Source organism: Arachis duranensis, chromosome 4, assembly GCF_000817695.3.
Source record: "Arachis duranensis cultivar V14167 chromosome 4, aradu.V14167.gnm2.J7QH, whole genome shotgun sequence".
NCBI classification, from domain to species: Eukaryota; Viridiplantae; Streptophyta; class Magnoliopsida; order Fabales; family Fabaceae; genus Arachis; species Arachis duranensis.
Genome location: NC_029775.3, coordinates 17,138,259 through 17,157,168, shown reverse-complemented (window position 1 = coordinate 17,157,168; position 18,910 = coordinate 17,138,259). Strand labels below are relative to the sequence as shown.

General features: G+C 36.2%; 1 long non-coding RNA gene across 4 annotated transcripts; it reads left to right on the top strand.

Annotated features, from left to right (window-relative positions):
• The first annotated feature begins 11,637 nt into the window (after window positions 1-11,637).
• Window positions 11,638-14,833, top strand: LOC107483574 (uncharacterized). Of its 4 annotated transcripts, none has more exons than XR_008008193.1 (5): window positions 11,638-12,203; window positions 12,285-12,388; window positions 12,478-12,622; window positions 13,685-13,793; window positions 14,581-14,833. It is a non-coding gene; the product is annotated as an uncharacterized LOC107483574 (long non-coding RNA). The 4 variants fall into 4 exon arrangements; XR_008008192.1 differs by having other exon boundaries at window positions 13,685-13,857; XR_008008190.1 differs by lacking the exon at window positions 14,581-14,833 and having other exon boundaries at window positions 13,685-14,110.
• Window positions 14,834-18,910: the final 4,077 nt, after the last annotated feature.

Sequence of the window (18,910 nt, the reverse complement as noted above, 5' to 3'; positions counted from 1 at the left end):
TGAGTAGGATTCAATGATTGAATGACTGTGACGAGCTTCAAACTCCTGAAGGCTGGGCGGTTAGTGACAGACGCAAAAGAATCACTGGATTCTATTCCGGCCTGATCGAGAATCGACAGATGGATAGCCGTGCCGTGACAGGGTGCGTTGAACATTTCCACTGAGAGGATGGGAGGTAGCCACTGACAACGGTGAAACCCTTGCATAAGCTTGCCATGGAAAGGAGTAAGAAGGATTGGATGAAGACAGTAAGAAAGCAGAGAGACGGAAGGGACAAGCATCTTCATACGCTTATCTGAAATTCCCACCAATGAATTACATAAGTATCTCTATCTTTACCTTTATGTTTTATTCATCATTCATAATCATTTGAGTTTGCCTGACTAAGATTTACAAGGTGACCATAGCTTGCTTCATACCAACAATCTCTGTGGGATCGACCCTTACTCGCGTAAGGTTTATTACTTGGACGACCCAGTACACTTGCTGGTTAGTTGTGCGAAGTTGTGTTTATGCCATGGTTTTGAACACCAAGTTTTGGATTCATCACCGGGGACAATTTGTGTTGTGAAAAGTATTGATCACAATTTCGTGCACCAATGCCATACTGGCTCAGAACAAAATATTGACCGAACAAGTCAATATGATCTCTCAGAGTCTGACTGGATTACAAAATGCATCCAACAATGCTAAAGAAGCATCTTTTGAAGAAGAAGGTTATGATCCTGAGAACCCTGCAATGGCAGAGGTGAATTACATGGGTGAAGTCTTTGACAACATCTATAATCCTTCATGGAAAAATCATCCAAATTTTTCATGGAAGGCTCAACAGAAGCAAGGCTTCAATAATAACAATGGTGGAAGAAACAGGTTTAGCAATAGCAAACCTTTCCCATCATCATTTCAGCAACAGACAGAGCATTCTGAGCAGAATCCTTCTAGCTTAGCAAACATAGTCTCTGATCTATCTAATGCCACTCTTAGTTTCATGACTGAAACAAGATCCTCCATTAGAAATTTGGAGGCACAAGTGGACCAGCTGAGTAAAAGGGTTACTGAAACTCCTCCTAGCACTCTCCCAAGCAATACAGAAGAGAATCCCAAAGGAGAGTGCAAGGCCATTGATATAATAAACATGGCCGAAACCTTAGAGGAGGAGGAGGACGTGAATCTCAATGAGGAAAACCTCTGGGAATGTCCAATGGCCAGTAAAGAATACCCTAATGAGGAACCAAAGGAATCTGAGGCTCATACAGAGACCACAGAGATTCTCTTGGACCTCGTTTTACCATTCATGAGCTCTGATAACTATTCATCTTCTGAAGAGGATGAAGACATTGTTGAAGGACAAGTTGCCCAATATTTAGGAGCAATCATGAAGCTGAATGCCAAGCTATTTGGTAATGAGACTTAGAAGGAAGAGCCTCCCTTGCTCACCAATGAACTGAATACATTGGTTCAGCAAAATTTACCTCAAAAGAAACAGGATTCTGGTAAATTCTTAATACCCTGTACCATAGGCACCATGACCTTTGAAAAAGCTCTGTGTGACCTGGGGTCAGGGATAAACATGATGCCACTCTCTGTAATAGAGAAACTGAGAATCTATGAGGTACAATGCTGCCAAATTCTCATTGGAGATGTCAGATAAATCTATGAAAAAGGCTTATGGACTAGTAGAGGACGTGCTAGTGAAGGTTGAAGGCCTTTACTTCCCTGCTGATTTCATAATCCTAGACACTAGGAGGGATGAGGATGAATCCATCATCCTTGGAAGACCCTTCCTAGCCACAGCAAGAGCTGTGATTGATGTTGACAGAGGAGAGTTGATCCTTCATGTGAATGAAGAATGCCTTGTAGTAAAGACTCAAGGTTCTCCATCTGTAACCACGAAGAGTAAGCATGAAGAGCTTCTCCCAATACAGAGTCAAACAGAGCCCCCACATTCAAACTCTAAGTTTGGTGTTGGGAGGCCACAACCAAACTCTAAGTTTGGTGTTGAGAGATCTCAACCATACTCTGATCATCTGTGAGACTCCATGAGAGCTCACTGTCAAGCTATTGACAGTAAAGAAGCGCTTATTGGGAGGCAACCCAATTTTATTTTAATCTATATTATTTTGTTTTCTTTTAGGTTGATGATCATGTGAAGTCACAAAGACAATTACAAAAATAAAGAAAAAAAATAAAAAACAGCATTGAAAACAGCACACCCTGGAGGAAGGACTTACTGGCATTTAAACGCCAGTAAGGGTAGCAAAATGGGCGTTTAAACGCCCAATCTGGCACCTTTCTGTGCATTTAAACGCCAGAATAGGGCACCAGACTGGCGTTCAAACGCCAAAACAGGGCAACAAACTGGCGTTTAGATGCCAGAACAGGGCAACAAACTGGCGTTTAGATGCCAGAATAGGAAGAAAAACTGGCATTTAAACGCCAGAACAAGGCAGCATACTGGCGTTTAAATGCCATAATTGCACTCTAAGGTGTTTTGAATGCCCAATTGGAGCAGGGATGAGAATTCCTTGACCCCTCAGGATCTGTGGACCCCACAGGATCCCCATCAACCTCAACTCACTCTCTCTCCTCTTCACACCTTTCTACAACACTCTTCCCCAAATACTCTTCACCAATTACCTCCATATCTCTTCTCCAAATATCCTTCACCAATCACTTCCTTAAATCTTCCCCAAAAAACCCCCACCCACCTTCAAAATTCAAAACCATTTCCCTTCCAAACCCACCCAAACCTTTCGGCCACTCTCCTTCCCTTTTCCTATAAATACCCCTCTCCACTCCTTCATTTTCACACATTATACACACCTTCCCCTCCCCTTAGCCAAAACACATACACCTTCCATCTCCTCCATTTTCTTCTTCTTTTACATCTTTCTTTCATCTTTTGCTCGAGGACGAGCAAATATTTTAAGTTTGGTGTGGTAAAAGCATTGCTTTTTGTTTTTCCATAACCAATTATGGCACCTAAGACCAGAGAAACCTCTAGAAAGAGGAAAGGGAAGGTAACTCCCTCCACCTCTGAGTTATGGAAGATGGAGAGATTCATCTCAAAGGTCCATCAAGACCACTTATATGAAGTTGTGGCCAAGAAGAAGATGATCTTTGAGGTCCCTTTTAGGCTCAAAAAGGGCGAATATCCGAAGAAGAGGTTGGGAAGTTCTTGCCAACCCCATTCAACAAGTCATAATCTTAATGGTTCAAGAGTTCTATGCAAACGCATGGATCACAAGGAACCATGATCAAGGTATGAACCCAAACTCAAAGAATTGGCTTACAATGGTTCGGGGGAAATACTTAGATTTCAGTCCAGAAAATGTGAGGCTAGCGTTTAACTTGCCAATGATGGAAGAAAACGCACGCCCCTACACCAGAAGGGTAAACTTTGATCAAAGATTGGACCAAGTCCTCATGGACATATGTGTAGAAGGAGCTCAATGGAAAAGAGACTCAAGAGGCAACCCGGTTTAATTGAGAAGACCAGATCTTAAGCCTATGGCTAGAGGATGGTTGGAGTTCATCCAACGTTCTATCATTCCCACTAGCAACCGATCTGAGGTAACTGTGGATCGGGCCATCATGATCCATAGTATCATGATTGGAGAGGAAGTAGAAGTTCATGAAATCATACCTCTAGAACTCTACAAGGTGGCTGACAAGCCCTCACCTTTGGCAAGATTAGCCTTTCCTCATCTCATATGTCACCTTTGCTATTCAGCTGGAATTGTCATAGAGGGAGACATCCTCATTGAAGAGGACAAGTCCATCACTAAGAAGAGGATGGAGAAAACTAGAGAGCCTATTCATGGTACTCAACAAGATCATGAGGAATTCCCTCATCAAGAAATCCCTGAGATACCTCAAGGGATGCAATTTCCTACACACAATTATTGGGAGCAACTCAACACTTCTTTGGAAAGCTTGAGTTACAACATAGACCAATTAAGGGTGGAACACCAAGAGCACTCCATCATTCTCCATGAGATAAGAGAAGATCAAAGAGCTATGAGGGAGGAGCAACAAAGGCAAGGAAGAGACATAGAAGAGCTTAGGCGTTCCATTGGTTCTTCAAGAGGAAGACGCTACCCACACTAAGGTGAACTCATTCCTTAATCTCCTTGTCTATTTTCTGTTTTCGGTTTTTTAGCTTCATGTTTATCTATGTTTGTGTCTTCATTATATGATCATTAGTGTCTAGGGTCTATGTCTTAAAGCTATGAATAATTCCATGAATCCCTCACCTCTCTTAAATGAAAAATGTTCTTAAGTACAAAAGAACAAGAAGTACTTGGATTTCAAATTTTATCTTGAAATTAGTTTAATTATTTTGATGTGATGGCAATACTTTTTGTTTTCTGAATGAATGCTTGAACAATGCATATTTTTTTATCTTGTTGTTTATGAATGTTAAAATTGTTGCCTCTTGAAAGAATGATGAAAAAGGAGAAATGTTATTGATAATCTGAAAAATCATGAAATTGATTCTTGAAGCAAGAAAAAGCAGTGAAAAAAAAGTGGCGAAAAAAGGGGAAGAAAAAGAAAAAAGTAAGCAGAAAAAGCCAATAGCCCTTTAAACCAAAAGGCAAGGGTAAAAAGGATCCAAGGCTTTGAGCATTAATAGATAGGAGGGCCCAAGGAAATAAAATCCAGACCTAAGCGGCTAAATCAAGCTGTCCCTAACCATGTGCTTGTGTCATGAAGGTCCAAGTGAAAAGCTTGAGACTGAGTGGTTAAAGTCATGATCCAAAGTAAAAAGAGTGTGCTCAAGAGCTCTGGACACCTCTAATTGGGGACTTTAGCAAAGCTGAGTCACAATCTGAAAAAGTTCACCCAGTTATGTGTCTGTGGCATTTATGTATCCGGTGGTAATACTGGAAAATAAAGTGCTTAGAGCTACGGCCAAGACTCATAAAGTAGCTGTGTTCAAGAATCAACATACTTAACTAGGAGAATCAGTAACACTATCTAAAATTTTGAGTTCCTATAGATGCCAATCATTCTGAACTTCAAAAGAAAAAGTGAGATGCCAAAATTGTTCAGAAGCAAAAAGCTACAAGCCCCGCTCATCTAATTGGGATTAAGTTTTATTGATATTGTGGGATTCATTGTATATTCTCTTATTTTTATCCTATCTATTTTCAGTTGCTTGGGGACAAGCAACAATTTATGTTTGGTGTTGTGATGAGCGGATAATTTATACGCTTTTTGGCATTATTTTTACATAGTTTTTAGTATGATTTAGTTACTTTTTAGTATATTTTTATTATTTTTTAAGCAAAATTCATATTTCTGGACTTTACTATGAGTTTGTGTGTTTTTCTGTGATTTCAGGTATTTTCTGGCTGAAATTGAGGGACCTGAGCAAAAATTTGATTCAAAGGCTGAAAAAGGACTGCAGATGCTGTTGGATTCTGACCTCCCTACACTTGAAGTATATTTTCTGGAGCTATAGAACTCCAAATGGTGCGCTCTCAGTTGCGTTGGAAAGTAGACATCCAGGGCTTTCTAGAAATATATAATAGTTCATACTTTTCTTGAGTTTTGACGATGCAAACTGGCGTTCAAACGCCCACTCTTTGCCCTATTCTAAAGTTAAACGCCAGAAACAGGTTACAAGTTAGAGTTAAATGCTAGAAACAGGTTACAACCTGGCGTTTAACTCCAAAAAAAGTCTCTACACATGAAAGTTTCAATGCTCAGCCCAAGCACACACCAAGTGGGCCCGGAAGTAGATTTCTGCATCATTTACCTATTTCTGTAAACCCTAGTAGATAGTTTCATTATAAATAGGACCTCTTACTATTGTTTTTTCATTTTCTGGATGATATATTTTCATACTTGGGGAGTCTGGCCATTCGGCCATGCCTGGACCTCCAGATCACTTATGTATTTTCAACGGTGGAGTTTCTACACACCATAAATTAATGGTGTGGAGCTCTACTGTTCCTCGAGTATTAATGCAATTACTACTATTTTCCATTCAATTCAAGCTTATTCTTGTTCTAAGATATTCACTCGCACTTCAACTTGATGAATGTGATGATCCGTGACATTCATTATCATTCTCACCTATGAACGCATGCCTGACAACCACTTCCGTTCTACCTTAGATTGAGCGTGTATCTCTTGGATTCCTGGCTCATGCGTGTTGATTACCTCTCCTGACAATAGAGCCTTCAACTCCTTGAGATCAGAGTCTTCGTGGTATAAGCTAGAATCCATTGGCAGCATTCTTGAGATCCGGAAAGTCTAAACCTTGTCTGTGGTATTCCGAGTAGGATCTGGGATTGGATGACTGTGACAAGCTTCAAACCCGCGACTGTAGGGCGTGGTGACAAACGCAAAAGGATAGTAAATCCTATTCCTACACGATCGAGAACCAACAGCTGATTAGCCTACGGTATCTGTGCATGGTATTTTTCATCCGAGATGAGAAATTCGACAGTTGATTAGCCGTACAGAAACTGTAGAGGACCATTTTCACTGAGAGGACGAGAAGTAGCCATTGACAATGGTGACACCCAACATACAACTTGCCATGGAAAGGAGTATGAAGGATTGGATGAGGGCAGTAGAAAAGCAGAGATTCAGAAGGAACAACGCATCTCCATACGCTTATCTGAAATTCTCACCAATGAATTATATAAGTATCTCTATCTTTATTTTATGTTTCATTTATATTTTAATTATTAAAACTTCATAACCATTTGAATCCGCCAGACTGAGATTTACAAGGTGACCATAGCTTGCTTCAAGCCAACAATCTCCGTGGGATCGACCCTTACTCACGTAAGGTTTATTACTTGGACGACCCAGTGCACTTGCTGATTAGTTGTGTGAAGTTGTGAAAAAGAGTGACATTACAATTGTGTGTACCAAGTTGTTAGCACTATTGAGATCACAATTTCGTGCACCAATATCCCCCAATGAGTGATTTGAATGATGAATGAATGTAAAATCTATGCATAGACTCATGGGGATGCGCGACGGGGGACAATCTAAGGACAATTCAGACTTGTCGGGTTGGCTGGATAACCGACAGATGAGCCTCATTAGCCATAGGACAGGCATGCATCATATGCATTTATATGACATTGTTTGGGTGTGCATATTGTAATTGGTTTGCCTATGTGAATAGTTATGTGTAATTGCTAATTGCTCTACTTGATATAACTGCTTGATTGTGTTTGAACCTTCTTACTTGTGTTTGTAACTGAAAATTGGTTGGATTGTGATTAATTGGGTGTTGATTGAGTTGCTTGGGCCTAGGGACGTGGTTGATTATGAGATGAGCTGAAAACTGTGTTAGGTTTGTGCTTATGGTTTAGAAAAGTATGAAAAACTAAACTGGTTCAGCATAGACTTATTGAACCTATGCTTGGAACAGTTTGGTCATTCATGCTGTCTAGGAAAATTTTTTAAAAGGGTTTTTAGATTTCTGAGAAATTAATAGCTTTCCCTTTTAGAAAGGATTTCGGATTTTGAATGTTAAATCTTTGGTTTTGAAAGGAAGCATAAGGCAGTTATTAATCACTGTACTTTAAAAACGGTTTTATTTTCGTATCTTAGTATAGCAATTCTGTAACCCTACGATGGGAACCCTTTCGAAGACAATGTTCTCACTCCCCTACAGATTTTCTCTTTCAGGTTATGGACAACGAGTTTGGAAGAGCTTATCTCTTTTTGTTTAAACGATACTTTTGTATTGAATTTAGTATTTATGTTTCTCTCACCTTTAATTTTACAAGATTTTACAAGAGGGATAGGATTCTGATTATGCAATGCTTGTAATATTAATACTATGTTGATATATGTATATGTATCTTTTGTAAGTATTGTGGTTTGTTTTGTAAATGTGGTTATATGTTATTAGATAAGAAGTCTCTTGAGCGGTTAAACGGTTTAAATTTTAAACAGGCTCATATTTTAGTATTAAATATTTGAAAAATCGTCGTAATACCCGAGCTATCAGAGTGGCGCAATTGGAAGCGTGACATTTTGATAGTTAGGGTGTTACATTATGGTATCAGAGCGGTCCTTCCTTTAGAGCCTGAAGAATGGATCGACTATGCTTCAATTGCATACTCTGAGCGTTTGTCATGTAGTAGGTCTCGTTCAGATAATGAGAATTAGAGCTTTATGCACATGACAGTCTATTGGTTAACGCCATTAGTCTTACATTGCATAATTCATGGTATTAAGTTTGGCCGGCTTAACACTAGTGGATTATGTACATGGAAACACCAATGGGTTAACATAGACAATATGTGAGTCATAGATAATGTGAGTCACGGATTTTGGAAATGGTAGAAACTATTTCTCGAAGTTATTTGGTTCGGTGTCTTGAACTCTGTGTATATCATGTGACTTGTTCTCCCATAAGTTTACATTGGAATCCGCAATCGCTATTTCTTTTGGGAAGTAAATTGATGTTTCCTCAATCCTATTCTTCTGTTCATATGCTGCCTCGTTTGATTTTAATATCATATGTCTTCTTAACGTCTTTGGGGTGTTTGTCTTTCTTTGTTTGAACTCTTTTCTTGATCCATGTATCATTTGGTACAACTTTAAACTTATTTTAATGCAGTGTATTCCTTTAAGCTCATATTTTGAATTTTTTATTATTATTTTAAAGGCGTGATTTAATTTTTCTTACTTGACTATTCTTGAAACCTTTATAAAATTGTTTTTGATTTGATATGACCTTCTCCATATAAAGCTTTAAAAAAAACTTTTATGCCATTTAAAAAAAACTATTTACCCCAATAACTCACAAGTTCTTTTACTGGTTTATAAAAATATACTTATTTTAAAATATATGTATGCAACTTGATTTTTTTAACAACTATATTACAATTTTTATAAATATTTTTGCTTGATTATGTATTTAGATACTTTTTAAAGGAAGATTTTTGTCTCTTTCTAGTTTATTTTCATTTAATAAACTTCACCTGATCTATTTTTAATTTGAATTTGGTTTAGCATAACACGTTAATTAAACATTCTTTGCTCTTTTGAAAATGTTGGGTTCATATCTTCCCTTTTAAGAATGGACCAATTCCTTTTTTAGCCTTTCACTTCTATGGATGTCATATTTGACTCTGTATTTAATTACTCTCTTATTTTTGTGAATGTCACCGTTAGTCTTAATTTTTCTTCTCTTATTAATCTCACACTCTTCCGACTCGGCTTGACTTTGTTTCTATCTAATGCACTGTTTACCCTCTTAATTGTCTTTCTTTAGTCAAATGTTCTTTCTTGAGAATTTTCTATTGATTGAATTGTCTTTTCTTGCGCGTTTTGTATTCCTTTGGATCAATTGAAAACTTGTTTGATATTCCAAGCCTAGTGAAATTTTGTTTGAATTCCCTTGATTTAAAGATCCTTTCTTCCATGGGCTGATTACCTTTTAAGCGCATCATAATCTTCTTAAATGATTTTTGTGAGGTGGTTATTCCAGGTATACTTTCAAAATTTTGTTTTCAACCATTTTGAAAAAGTTTTGAATTCTTTTGAAAATAGAAAAAAAATAAGTTTTGAATCAACATTTTAAGTTGCTGAGTTCTTTCTTAAGCTTTTCGTTTCTATAAGTGACATGCTTTATGAATCCTGATTGAAATCCTTTGATTTAAGTTCCTTTCTTGAAATGAGTTGGTTTTCTTTTTAGCGCATCTTAATATTATTGAACATCTTTATAAAGCTGTGATTTCAAGTATATTATTGGAGTTTTGTTTTAAACCTTTTTAAACAAGTTTTAATATATTCTTATGCAAAGTTGTTCTTGACTTTGCATTCTTTTACTTGAGCAGTGCCTCTGTTTGATGTGATTTGAACTTGTTTTGGAGCGATGTAACCGTCTATTGAAGTTTTAATAAAATCGCTTTCAATTCAGCCTACACTCCTTTACCTTATACTCTGAAAATTTTTATATGTGATTTAAACCTGTTTAATAGTAATGTATCTTCTTTTCTTTTATGAGTAAAACTTTATCTCAGGTTTTCTTCCAACAAGATTGTAGTTTTCATATATGCTTGAAAAAGAAGAGAAAATACAATTTTGCTCTTAGCCAAATTAATCTTTCGATTTACAAAGTTTGTGTAATCTATTTCCACTTGAATTTATATTGAGATAATGCCACATTTATGCTTTTATTAGTTTTTTGAAGGATGTTTGTTACCCATTTTCTCTTTTAAAACATGAAATGATTTTTCCTTAAGTTTTTCATTCTTTACGAACAATGTATTCGAAAGTATTTTTAAACCATACTCTTGAGTTCTATAAGCTTTATCTTTGGTTTTAAACACTCTTCTTTTGTAAACCTCATAGTTCGAGACTCGACTTGATTTTATTTCAAACTACTGCACTACTTTTCTTTTTATTATTCCTATTAGATTTTATTGATTCGAGAGTCATTCTTGAGATTGCCGAACTAATCTTCTTTCTGGCACTCTTTATTCCTTGTGCATACCTGCTTATTTGTGATCTCAACAATTCTTTCAAGTTCTTGCGAATTTTGTCCTTATCGCTTGCCCTTTTCCAAGGTGTTATATCCTTCGAATAAACTCGGGGATAGCTTTAGAGTCATGTATGACCTTTAGGCATAATAAGCGAAGTGTTAGTCTCTTTAGAATGCAGTTCGTAAACGTGAAAAGGAAAAGCGGTAAGTATGCAATGTTATGAGGAGTGTGGTAGTTTTGTTCCTCGTAAAAGTTTGCGGATGATTATGCTTGTGGCGGTTAAGGGGTTGTGAAGTGACTGATAGAATTGAGAAGTTCAAATTTTGAAATTGGTACGAAATATATGCGCAGAAGTTATCCTGTTTGTCCACGTTAACCTGTTTTCAAACTTTTGCCACCTAGTTACCCCCTTTGTTTTTGCAAACACCTAACTTAAACACTTACACCTTCTTGTGCTCCAAATTTTGGTAAAATAGTAGCCCCTATAATATTTTTGCTATGAACCATCTTTTAACTTTAGAACATACTTTTCTCTTACACCTAAGTTTTATGAATTATTCGGTATTTGGAAAATTATATACCTATATCTGCCAAGACCTCTATTTTTCTAAAGTATACCAAAGTAAAGTATTTAAAACTATTTTAGTATTTTGTGTATTAACTTAATTTTCGAGGACGAAAAATTTTATAAGTGGGATAGGATGTAAAATCCCTAATTTTAAAAAGTTATTAATTAATTATTTATGATCTATTATATTTATTTAAGATTATATTTTTAGAAATTTTTATACATAAATTGAGTAAATTCTTATTTACTATTTAGAGTCCTTATAATTGAAAAAAAATAACGAATATTTTATATGCTTTAATTTTAAATATTTAGATTTCTAACCTTACTTTATAAATAAAGGAGAATTAATTTACTTATCTCCAATTTTTGTTAAATTAGTATTTGAATAAAAATAATTTAAAAATTGTATTTAGAAGATATTTATTAGATGGATACTCTATATTTAATTTGATTTTTAATTATTATTCTATTTTTATTTATTTTATAAAATTACATTATTATCTTTAATTTTATTTAAATTTCCTAATCTACCCCACACCACCCTAAACCTAACACTACACTCACTTCACCCCACTCACCCCACACCCACGGCACACACACACACAACTCACCCACAGTCACAGTAAAGGACGGAAAGAAAAAAAAAGAAAGGGGAGTGAGGGTTGTGAGAGAAGAGGGTGGACCCGAGAGAGGGAGAGCACTGGGAAAGAGAGGGCCACACTGCTATCGCCGCCAGAACCGTGAGGAGAGGGAGTCGCGCCATCAGCCGCGCCACCACCATCCAGCCCATCGCGCCACTGCCACAGTGCCGTCGTGGTCGTCGAGAAGAAAAGAGAGGGAGAAGAAGAACGCGAGCCAGTAGCCAAGGGGAGGAGCCTCGTGCGTCAACATCATCGTTGCTCGCCGTCACCCTCACCACGTATCACCGCTGTTGAGTTGCTGCGCGCAGACAGGAGTAGTTGTCGTTGCTGTCTTGGAGCCATCAACGTCGCCAACCCACACATCATCACCGCCGCGAACCACAAACAGAGGAGAAAGATAGAGACGCTTTCGCGAGGGAGTTGCCATCGTGGAGGAGCCGCCGCCGCCAAATCTGCCGCTACCGAAGCTCTACGCAGCCTGTGCTGCCGGAAACCGCCACTGAAGTCCTTTTTCTCTGGGTAAGCCTTATCATCTCTGAAACCTTTGAAATCAGTTTTCCGTAATAGCCTATTAGAGTAACTGAGATGATAGTAATGTAGGGTTGAGTTGTGGTTCTTGCATGCTGAGTGCAGTACCCGTGCATGCGACATCAAGTTACTACTTCGTCAACAGAGTCATCGCCGTTCTATTTTTCTGGATGCTCGTAGGTTCAGTAAGCCTTTTCCGTTCTGATTTATTTTAGTCACTATTCTGTGATATATTTTTAAGGTCCTTGCAACGTTAATGATTTAGGTTGAGTTCAGTTCTTACGTGCCGTGGTTAAAGTTGTTGTGCTTGCTGTGAAAGAAATCAGGGCTGAGGCTTAAGTTGCCGTTGATTTCGGGCTGAGCAAAAAGAGTTCAGTTGACACGTGTGGGTTATGATTTTGCTTATCAAGGTAGGAGCTTTTATAAAACTAATTTATCTTAAAGTAGAATTGTTATAAATTGATATGATGAGCAAAATGCTTTCTTGGTGATTATGTAAGTCTTATCTATTGTCTGATTTGTTTTAGATAAATATAGTTGTCTGCTTGACTGAGATAATGTTTAATTTTGTTAAAATTGAGATTTCTGATTGGTTTGGCTTGAAATAATTTTTTTATAATTAAAGTTTAAATTTGGTTCTATTGAAATCTGATTTAGTCTTGAACCCTTTGGAATGGAGTTGATGATTGGTTTGGTTAGGACCCGAAAGGGTGGCAAAGTCCAAGTTTTAGGGGAGATACTGCCGAATTTTTACAAAAAATTTAGTTTCTGTTTTAAAATGTGATTTAGAAAAGGATTGGGATTTGAGAGGTTCTGCGAATTGGTTCTTAATTTATTAAGAAATTGGTGTTTCGAGTTTAAGATGTTTAATAAAAATTTATATTTCCCGATTGATTTAAATATGAAGGGACCTATGTTTTGAAGTTTGATTAAAGAAGTACTTTTGGAAGAGATTTAGTGGATTTTTTAAAAGAAGTTGAATTTTGATTAATTAGGTTCGTTTTGCTTTTGAAGTATTCTTTAAATTTTGACTTAACAAGACTAAACAACTCCGAGCTTTGGAAAGGTTTTCGATTTACAAACGAAATGAAATTGGCTTTGAAGCATAAATAAGTTGGTTTTGAAAGTGGCTCAAAACTTTTGGCCTACATGCCTTGGTTTTGGTTTTAAGTCTCCATTTTAAATGATTTCAATTTGAGTAATTATGATTCCGAGGATTTCCAAAGAGTTTGAGAAGTGAGGCAGGTTATTCTTCCCTAAAGTCTTGTGTCTTCTCAAAGAAAGTTCCGTTTTAAGGTGATGATTGAAAGTCTCTTGGAAGTTTTGTAAAATGTTATATTAAGCGACTAAGATTTGAAAAGGAATTGATTTTGAGGAAAGTTGAATTCTGAGTTTGAAGAGATTTGAGAAATAAAAAGTGATTTATGGCTTGAATAATGATTGGTTTGATATGAATTGTTAATGAAATGCAGAAATGATGATGGATGAATGATTATGAATAAACATATGTGGCTTCCGCACGTTTATTTGAGATACGAGTTCTCTGGGTAAAGAACCATGGCTTGCCACCACGTGTTCCAGGTTGGATCTCGATACTCTGTTAATCCTACGTCGTAAGGGTGACCGGGCACGTATAAATTTCCGGGTATGGATAACCCCTAGTGAGTGATTTGAATGATGTATGAATGTAAAATCTATGCATAGACTCATGGGGATGCGCGACGGGGGATAGTCTAAGGACAATTCAGACTTGTCGGGTTGGCTGGATAACCGACAGATGAGCCTCATCAGCCATAGGACAGGCATGCATCATATGCATTTATATGACATTATTTGGGTGTACATATTGTAATTAGTTTGTCTATGTGAATAGTTATGTGTAATTGCTTATTGCTCTACTTGATATAACTGCTTGATTGTATTTGAACCTTTTTACTTGTATTTGTGACTGAAAATTGGTTGGATTGTGATGAATTGGGTGTTGATTGAGTTGCATGGGCCTAGGGCCGTGGTTGATTATGAGATGAGCTGAAAACTGTGTTAGGTTTGTGCTTGTGGTTTAGAAAAGTATAAAAAACTAAACTGGTTCAGCATAGACTTATTGAACCTATGCTTGGAACAGTTTGGTCATTCATGTTGTCTAGGAAAAACTTTTAAAAGGGTTTTTAGATTTCTGAGAAATTAACAGCTTTCTCTTTTAGAAAGGATTTCGGATTTTGAATGTTAAATCTTTGGTTTTGAAAGGAAGCATAAGGCAGTTATTAATCACTGTACTTTAATAACGGTTTTATTTTCGTATCTTAGTATAGAAATTCTGTAACCCTACGATGGGAACCCTTTCGAGAACGATGTTCTCACTCCCCTACAGGTTTTTCTCTTTCAGGTTATGGACGACGAGTTTGGAAGAGCTTATCTCTTTTTGTTTAAACGATACTTTTGTATTGAATTTAGTATTTATGTTTCTCTCGCCTTTAATTTTACAAGATTTTACAAGAGGGATAGGATTCTGATTATGCAATGCTTGTAATATTAATACTATGTAGATATATGTATATGTATCTTTTGTAAGTATTGTGGTTTGTTTTGTAAATATGGTTGTATGTTATCAGATAAGAAGTCTCTTGAGCGGTTAAACAGTTTAAATTTTAAACAGGCTCATATTTTAGTATTAAATATTTGAAAAATCGTCGTAATACCCGAGCTATCAGAGTGGCACAACCGAAAGCGTGATATTTTGATAGTTAGGGTGTTACAGAAAGAAATAAGGAAAAGAAGAAGAAAAAAAACACAGCATTAGAGAAAATATTTTTTTGTAGTTGTAGCAAATTTGGGTGTAACACGAAGATATTTGGGTGTATTTTTAAGAATTTTTTGGTGTTTTTTTATTCTGATAAGTTCTGCATAATTCAAAACTCTTCCTTTTCTTCCTCTTCATCTTCTACTGCTTCTTCTTCCTCATCTTCTTATTTCATTTTCTTATAATTCTTCTTGGGAGAAAAAATAAAAAAAAGACAAAAAACATAATGTTACAAAATCAATAGAAAGAGGAGGAGGAAAAAAAAGCAGGAACAACAACAGTAATAAAAAAAACAACAATGAAGATGAAACATGCGAAGAAAAAGGAGGAGAAACACAAATAAGAAGGAGAAGAAGAAGGAAGAGGAGGAGGAGAAGGAGGAACGTGAAGAAGAAAAAGTGTCTTCTATAATGGTGAGTGGGAGCGCGTTTTGGAAACGGTTGAGTGACGCACGTGTTATCACGCTCCAGTGGGTGAATGTAGTTTTTATTAGACTTGGCCCAACTTGTAAGACTTGTAAGCAAAAAAGACTTATATATGTAGCATAACTCTACATTTTATATTTACGTGCATCCTTTTTTCTAAATTTAAGTGAAGTAAATAATTTGCATTAAGACTTTAGAAATATCTTTTTCTAAAGATATTATATGTGTCATATTGTTATTAGACGATCAATATTAGACGAATTATTAAATCGGTCAATAAAATATTTTAAATAAATCAGAATAAAATTAGTTTATTATAATTCATTAATTTTTTTTATTTGAGTTCCTGTACCAATTTTTTAGTTAAATTTCTATAAAATTAAGCTAATTACAGTCAAGAGGGATTTAATTAAAAAAATTTGGTATAGAGACTCAATTAAAACAAAAAAAAGTATAAGTATCTAATTAAAAATTTTGCAAAACTATAAAAACTAACAGAGTAATTAAAACCATTGTTAATTAACGACCGACATAAATATCACTATTTTACATCTTATAGTTAATATATTTATGACTTTGATGGTAATTTTAATTTACAAATAAAGATGAATTTTTGGTGTTTTTCTAGTTTTACATGCTGCCTAAAATGTCAAAAAGTGGCAAGTGGGTCATAGTAGTGACTTTTGTTATTTAACGGGGAGTTAGCAACGTTAAGTAGTGTTATAAAATAACTAAATAAATAAATAAAGAAGAGGTAACAAATATAAAATAAAGAAATATAAAGAGAGAGAAAGAAGTATTGCAACATAAAGAGAGAGAGAGAATTGTTTATTACTTTTTGTGTGTATAAAAGCCTCAGATTGCTTCACTATTTATAGGCATGTGAAGCTTACAATTTCAACTTCTTTAATTTATGTTTGCCATAAGGAGTTGAGCCATTCAGCATTGAAATCAAACACCCTTAATTAATGATGGTCATCCACCTCATCTTTCATTCTTATCACAACACTCCGCCTTGGATGACCATTTAGAATTATTGCCTCGTTAAAACCTTACTAAAGAAAAACCCAATGGAAAAAGACCTTAGTGAAGGAAAAAGAGTACAATATCCTTTAATGATAGGGACTGCCTCATTAAAAACCTTGTCAAGAAAAACCCAATGGAAAAAAAACTGACCAAGAAAAAAAGAGTACAGTCTCCCCCTCTTGCCGACATCATTTAATGTCTCGAAATTGGTGCATCCCAATCTCATGTACCAATCTTTCAAAGGAGGATTTTGGGAGTGACTTTGTGAACAAATCTGCCAGATTGTCACTTGAGCGGATCTGTTGGACATCAATTGTCCCTTGATTTTGAAGATCATGAGTGAAGAAGAATTTTGGAGAAATATGCTATGTTCTATCACCTTTGATATATCCGCCTTTAAGTTGAGCAATACATGATGTATTATCTTCAAACAGGACAGTTGGAGCCATTTTATGATCAGTCAGTCCACATGATAACAGAATATATTGAATCAGGCTCCTCAGCCAAAAACACTCGCGACTAGCTTCATGAATTGCTAGTATTTCAGCATGATTAGAGGAGCTTGCTGCTATCGTCTGTTTCGTGGACCTCCATGATATAGCTGTACCACCATATGTAAACAGGTATCCTGTTTGAGATCTCCCTTTATATGGATCAGACAAGTATCAGACATCTGCATAGCCAACTAGTTGTGACTTGGATCCATAGGGATAAAATAATCCCATATCAACCGTTCCATGAAAATATCGAAAGATCTGCTTGATTCCACTCCAATGTCTTCTGGTTGGAGAGGAACTATATCTTGCTAGTAAATTCACCACGAATGATATGTCAGGTCGCGTATTATTAACAAGATACATTAGCGCTCCAATGGCACTAAGATATGGTGCTTTAGGACCAAGGATATCTTCATTTTCTTTCTTAGGACGGAATTGATCCTTTTCCATATCTAAAGATCTTACGATCATTGGGGTACTCAAAGGATGTGACTTATCCATATAAAATCTTTTTCAAGATTTTATCTGTTTATGTTGTTTGATGAATAAAGATCCCATTTTTTGTATGCTCGATCTGCAGGTCGAGACAAAATTTAGTCTTTTCAAAATCTTTCATCTCAAACTCTTCTTTTAGAGTTTTTATAATTGTTGGAATCTCTTCAAGAGATCCAATGATATTTAAATCATCAACGTACACAGCTATAATAATGAATCCAAATGCAATTTTCTTTATAAAAACACAGGGGCAGATATCATCATTCTTGAATCCATTTTTGGTCAGATACTCAGTAAGACGATTATACCACATTCGTCCAGTTGCTTTAGACCGTATAAAGATCTTTGCAATTTAACTGAGTATAACCCCTGCGAAAATTCATTGGATGGTTTAGACATCTTTAGTCATTCAGGAACTTTCATATAGATATCCCGATCTAATGAGCCATATAAATAGGCTGTTACCACATCTATTAAATGCATATGCAGTTTATGATATGCAGATAAACTGACCAAATAACGCAATGTTATTGCATCCACTATTGGGGAATACGTTTATTCATAATCTATATCGGGCCTTTGTGAAAAACCTTGTGCCACAAGTCAGGCTTTGTAGCGTACAACTTCATTTTTCTCATTTCGTTTTCTCACAAATACCCATCAGTATCCAACAGGTTTTACATCTTCAGGTGTACGGACTACAGGTCCAAAGACTTCACATTTTGCAAGTGAGTTTTCTTTCCATTTTGGTCAATCATTCCTTTGTCGACATTCTTCGACTGATCTTGGCTCAAGATCCTTACTTTCATGCATGATATTTAATACCATATTATATGCAAATATTTCATTGACAATTGTCTTATTTCGGTCCCATTTCTCTCCTGTAAAGACATAATTTATCGAGATCTTGTCATTTTCACAATTTTCAGGTACCTGAACGTCTTTTGGCGTTAACACTATATCAGAATTTTGGACAACTGCAGGTGTTTTTACTATGTCTTTTTCAATAGGAATCGTATTTACCTCTTTTCTTTTTTGAGGATTTTTATCTTTGGAACCGACAGGCCTGCCACGCTTCTGGCGTATATTTGCTTCAGTGGCTATTTGTCCTACTGGGACATCAATTCGAATTGGGGTATTTTTCACCCTGCCACGCTTCTGGCGTGAATTTGCTTCAGTGGCTACTTGTCCTACTGGGACATCAATTCGAATTGGGCTATTTTCCGCTGGTATATAAGATTTAGTTATCCTCTTTGTATCGAAAAATGCATTAGGCAATTCATTTGCTATTCTTTGCAAATGTATAATCTTTTGAACTTCTAGTTCACATTGCCTTGATCGAGGATCTAAATGCATCAACGATGATGCATTCCAATTAAGTTCCTTTTCAGGAAGCTTATTCTCTCCCCCTAATGTTGGAAATTTTGATTCATCAAAATGATAATCCGTAAACCGGGC